Source organism: Musa acuminata, chromosome BXJ3-5 (assembly GCF_036884655.1).
Source record: "Musa acuminata AAA Group cultivar baxijiao chromosome BXJ3-5, Cavendish_Baxijiao_AAA, whole genome shotgun sequence".
Classification (NCBI taxonomy): domain Eukaryota; kingdom Viridiplantae; phylum Streptophyta; class Magnoliopsida; order Zingiberales; family Musaceae; genus Musa; species Musa acuminata.
In genome coordinates, this window is record NC_088353.1 from 16,931,062 (window position 1) to 16,937,705 (window position 6,644).

Sequence of the window (6,644 nt, forward strand, 5' to 3'; positions counted from 1 at the left end):
TTCCTCAAGGACCATGGGATATTATCCTAATGGACACCTCCTTACACACCTCAGCTCAATGGTGTCTCTGAAAGGAGATATCGTACTTTATTAGATATGGTACGATCTATGATGAGTTTCGCTGACCTACCCATCTCATTCTAGGGATATGCCCTAGAAACCGCAGCTTACCTTCTGAACAGAGTTCCAACTAAGTCGGTAGTGTCTACACCATATGAGATATGGAAAGGGAAGAAGCCTGATCTTAAGGTTGTTAAGATTTGGGGCTGCCCAGCCCACGTTAAAAGACACAACCCCGATAAGTTAGAATCAAGGACAGAGCGATGCATATTTGTGGGATACCCCAAGGAAACTTGTGGGTATTACTTCTATCATCTCGAGGACCAAAAGGTCTTTGTAGCTAAGAGAGCAGTGTTCCTTGAGAAGGAACACATTCTTGGCGGAGACAGTGGGAGAATGATAGAGTTGAGCGAAGTTAGAGAACCAAGCTCAAGCACCACTCTACAGCCCGAGTCTGTTCAGGTACCTAATACACAAGTTTCAACTTTACGCTGGTCTGATAGAGTATCTCATCCTCATGAGAGATATGTGGGACATATTAGAGGAGAGGATGCTGAGGATATTGATCCTCAGACCTACGAGGAGGCTATTATGAGTATAGACTCCGGGAAGTGGCAAGAAGCCATGAATTCTGAGATGGATTCTATGTACTCTAATAAGGTTTGGAACCTAGTTGATGCGCTCGAAGGTATTGTACCTATCGGTTGCAAATGGATCTTTAAGAAAAAGATCGGAGTAGATGGAAAGGTAGAGACCTATAAAGCAAGGCTAGTGGCTAAGGGGTATCGTCAAAGGCAAGGTGTTGACTACGACGAAACTTTCTCACCCGTAGCAATGCTAAAATCCATCAGAATTCTATTGGCTATTGCAGCACACTATGATTATGAGATCTGGCAGATGGATGTGAAAATCGCATTCCTCAACGGGAACCTCGAGGAGGTGTATATGATGCAACCTGAGGGATTCATGTCCAAGAACTGCCCAGATAAGGTGTGTAGGTTGCTTAGATCCATTTATGGACTAAAGCAAGCTTCCCGAAGTTGGAACATAAGATTTGATGAGGCAATCGGATCTTATGACTTCATTAAGAACGAAGATGAGCCTTGTGTATACAGAAAGGTAAGTGGGAGCGCTATCACCTTTTTGGTGTTATATGTGGATGACATCCTCATCATTGGGAATGACATAGGAATGCTATCCACAGTAAAGGCTTGGTTATCTAGACACTTCTCCATGAAGGACTTAGGGGAAGCATCTTATATCTTAGGGATTAGAATCTATAGAGATAGATCCAAGAGGATGCTTGGCTTGTCCCAGTCCAGGTACATAGAAACCATTGTCAAAAGGTTTGGCATGGAAAATTCCAAAGGGCAAACATGAATATGATACCTTATGCCTCAGCAATAGGGTCTATCATGTATGTCATGCTATGTACTAGGCCTGATATAGCGCATGCTCTGAGTGTCACGAGCAGGTATCAGGCGGATCCAGGCTTGGAGCACTGGAAAGCAGTAATGTGTATCCTTAAGTACTTGAGAAGGACTAAGGATCTTTTACTAGTATATGGAGGTAATAGCCTTAAGGTTGAAGGCTACACTGACTCAAGTTTTCAGTCTGATGTCGATGATAGCAAGTCGAATTCAGGGTATGTGTACACCTTGAATGGAGGAGCAGTGTGCTGGAAGAGTTCCAAGCAAGATACCACTACTGACTCGACCACAGAGGCGGAGTACATTGCTGCATCAGATGCAGCAAAGGAGGGAGTTTGGGTGAAGATGTTCATCACAGATTTGGGAGTCGTTCCGAATAGCGAGAAGTCGACTTCCTTATATTGCGACAACTATGGGGTGATTACTCAAATAAGGGAACCCGAGTCTCATCAGAAGTGTTCTGAGGAGGTTCCAGTTTATCAAAGAGATCGTAACCCGAGGAGATGTAGCAGTGGAAAGAGTTCCATCCGAAGATAACATTGCAGATCCACTAACAAAGTCATTGTCTCAGATTGTCTTTGAGCGTCACAGGAGTCTGATGGGGATCAGACACATAGGTGATTGGCTTTAGGTCAAGTGGGAGATTGCTAGTCATACGTGCCCAGCAAGCCAATCACGTGAGTGATGGCACGTGTGACTTGATACAGAATCTTTTTTCTTATTATATTTTGGCGTATATCACTTTATAACTATTGCATAAATGCATATATATATATATTGTGATGTCCTTGAATTTGTGCAATGGGAATCGGATCGTGATGAGATCACGATAATGAGATCGATTCACCTTTAAACACATATCCTAAATAATTCCGGTCATAAGTTACTCGAGAGGGACATCGTGATAACCGGATAGACTAGTGTGCTGTATACCCGTCCATATGATGGATGCAGTTGGTCTCATAGCTGCTCGTGTAGGGACACTAGGGATACAGTACAGGTGCTCATTAGAGAATGAGTTCACTGATTGATTCGCTTACGGAATGCTGGATGGTTGATGATGCCTTATTGTCAGACAGCGATTCCGTAGTCCTAGTGGTGTATCCGGTCCTTAGACTTGAGACACCAAGGATGTCCTGTATGAGTGCTCCACTCTTTGATACCAGACTTATAGGTTTGGTTGTCCCAGATCTAGTATAGCTGGTCATTGGGAGTGGTAGTCGACCTTACGAGGGCTATTGAGTGTCGATAGAGGATCATCCACTCTCGGCGTCATGAGAGGAATATCCCATGTGTTCTTGATCAGACAAATCCCTGGCCAAGGTCATTCGGGTTGAGAGAGAAAGAGTTCTCCGGGAGAATCCGATTAGAGCGAGACTTGAGTAGAAACCATATGGGTCTGATAGCACCATGCTCGATATACGGTCTCTGGGATATTAGATGGATGAGGGACTATAGGTACATGATAACTGAGGACAGACAGGTCCAATGGATTGGATTCCCCTGTATCGTCTGGGGACTACGGCGTAGTGGCCTAGTACGTCCGTAGTCGATGAGTCGAGTGAATTATTACAGAGATAATAATTCACTGAGTTAGAAGGAGTTCTAACAGGTATGACTCACGGCCAGCTCGATATTGGGCCTAGAGGGTCACACACATATGGTAGGCATTGCGATGAGTAGAGGTTCGGATATGAGATATCTGACGGAGCCCTTGTCTTATTGGATGCAGATCCAATACCCACTAGGGAAGGACCCATTAGGGTTTGACACGGGATCTCTATAAATAGGAGGGATTCACAGCCTCATAGGCTAGAGTTTTTGCTTGCCCTTCCTATTCTCCTCTCCCTCTTCACCTCAGAGTAGGCCTGGAGTTTTGAGGAGCGTCGTCGTAACCCTATTGTGTGGATCACCGCTAGAGAGGAGGACGCTTGACCTCCTTCACCCTCTCCTAAGGATCTGCAAGGAAACAGGGATATACGATCTCCCTAGGTAACACAATCTCTATACGCAATTGTGTTTTGCGGATTTTTTGCGCACCAATCTTCGCATGACGACGAACATCTTTTTGGGAATCGGGGAATTTTGTTTTCTTGATCTTCCGCTGCGCATATGATGTCGCCCCCCATGATTTCCCAACACAGCGCCCCCGCCCCCCGCCGCATAGGCCGCCACCAGCAGGGTGGCGACGGCGGCAATAGCAGGGGAGAGGGAGAAAGGATTAGGGTTTTCGAACAAAAGATAATTTTACCCCTCGGAATTTCATTCTAGATTCTGTCCTATTGGCCAAATTATGAAAATATCCTCTCAAAATTCAGAAAATTTTCTACATGTCTCCGATTTCAAAAAATATTAATTGATTAAAATATTTAATTGATTATTATTTTTATTATTATCTAGTAGTCCTACATGATGATGATTTATACATGTAATATATGATGTGTGGATAGATAATCATAGATCATGTGATGTGTATACTTGTGATTATTATTATTGGGGTATGTGAGCCTCTATTATATTTCTCGTTTATTGTTGGGCCTACGTGACTATGAATAAGTTGTAATCATATAAGGAAGGCGTAGTGGGATCGTGGAAGCGATAGCGGGACCTATGAGACGGACGATCGCGATGCATGGAGATGCATTGAGATGTCGATGGAACCGACGAGGATAAGATATACGATCACAAGGCATAAAGATGCATCGCTGCATATATAGATCTTGATGTAAGTGATTAGGCCCATTGGCTCGGGCCTGATCACATTAGGTTGTGGTCCATGATCATCTAGTGTGATTGCTTATATACTTAATAGATATGTATATATATTTGCATGCAATCTAGATATATATTAAATATGTATATGTGTGACATGTCATATTAGGAGACCAAATCATAGAAACCCCTCACTCGATAATATTAAGTCGGTGAACGTGAGGCGATTAGATTGACCCATGTGGCCTTCCATTGTTATAGGTAAGGATCGATTCTTGGTGTAGGTTGAGTTGGTTGAGTCTCTCGAGGCTCACCTACATCGTGATTCGCTATCTTGCCTACGACATAGAGATGTCATCGGTTACCTGAGGACATTGTATGCTTGGTCGAGTCCCTCGAGGGTATATCATCGAATCAGACTCATCTTGTAACGATGGTGTTGACTTAACGGAACATCATGGTTGATCGAGTCCCTTGAGACCATGGTAATTCAAAGGCCGAACAGGACGAGAATCACAAGGAGTTGTGAACGGCAAGAGTTGCCTACCTTTCGGGCTTAGTGTGATTGGTCGAGTCTCTCGAGGTTACACCAAGACACTAATTGGATCCTGATCCTCACTAGAAGTCTGCCGGAGACTTCCGTTTTATGTGCTGAGGGTGTCACGTGACTCGCTAGTAAAATAGTGGGAGTATATTAAGATAGAAGTTCATATCTTGATTGTTTATTTTTTATAAAATCTTCATGTTATTTATTTCTATTGTATTTTTATTTTTAGAAAATATCGCTTTTAAATCCCTTACGTGGCATACTTGATGTCAACCACCTCACTGGCCCAAATTATACGGATTGGCTCTACAACTTGAGAATTGATCTAACGACGGAGAAACTCGTGTACGTCCTTGATATAGTGATGCCTATGCCCGAGGAAGGGGCAAGCGAGGATGAGATCGCTTGCTACGTGAAGTACATTGATGACTCCACTCTTGCTTAGTGTTACATGTTGGGCTCTATGACTCCAAAGTTACAAAGATAATATGAAAAGATGGATGCCCGATCCATACTACTACATGTCCGCAAACTGTTTAAGGAATATATAAGAACTCAGCGATATGAGATATCCAAGAGCCTCTTCTACGCTAGGATGACTGAGGGGACATCGGTTCAGAACTATGTCCTAAAAATGATTGAGTGGATAGAGAACTCATAGGTCTAGGAATGGTCCTAGAAGATAACTTGTGTGTGGACATTGTGCTGCAATCCCTACCAGATTTCTTTTCACAGTTCATAATGAATTTTAATATGAACAAGCTTGAGGTGACTCCTAGAGCTCCTCAATATGTTGAGGGAGGCAAAGAGCATTACCAAAAAAGATAAACCAGTTCTCTACACTAGTGAGATAAAAAAGAAAAGGAAAGCAGAAAAATCAAGGACAAGGGCAAGGATAGACTAATTAAAACAAATGTTACTAAGAAAGACCTGGCAAAGGACAAAGGCCAGTGCTTCCACTATGGCAAAGATGGACACTGGAAGAAGAACTGCAAAGAGTACCTTGTAGAGAGGGCAAAACAAAAGCTTAGAGAAGCTTTAGGTACATTCATGATTAGTCTCCATTTGTCAGACTCTTATGATAACATATGGGTATTGGATACCGGTAGTGTTTATTAATTCGTTAAAAGTTCTGGCAAGGCCTAGGTGATCAGCGAGAGGCGAGATGGATCTCAAGATGGGCAATGGAGCAAAAGTTGCTGCAGTAGCTATTGGTGAGGTTGCCCTACATCTGCTTAGTGGAGCTATTATTACATTAGATGCATGCTATTTTATTCATTCTATTATCAAAAATGTTATCTCCATTTCATGTTTGATAGTTAGTAGATATAAATTAGTTTTTGAGAAAAATAGTTGTTCAATATTATTAGATAATGAGATTATCACGAAAGGAACATTGTATAATTAATATGATGAATATAAGTGTGTCTAAGAGGAAACGAGATGAGGTGAACAGTGAATACTAGTGGCATTATAGCCCAGGTCACATACATGAGGAAACTATTCAAAAATTACTAAAGGATGGATATCTAGATCCATTCGACTATGAGTCATATGCAACTTGTGAGTCTTGGCTTCGTAGAAAAATGACCAACTCTCCATTTAGTGGAACTAGAGAGAGAGCCACTGAGCTACTCGAACTCATACATAGTGATATATGTGGACCCATGTCAACTCATGTCATTGGTGGTTACTCCTACTTCATTACATTCACTGATGATTTCTCAAGGTATAGATATGTGTACTTAATAAAGAACAAGTCCGAGGCCTTTGAGAAATTCAGAAAATATAATAATAAAGTGGAGAACCAGATTGGAAAGTGTATCAAGACTCTTCGATCAGATCGAGGAGGCAAGCACTTAAGTACAAAGTTTACCTAGTTCCTCAAGGATTAT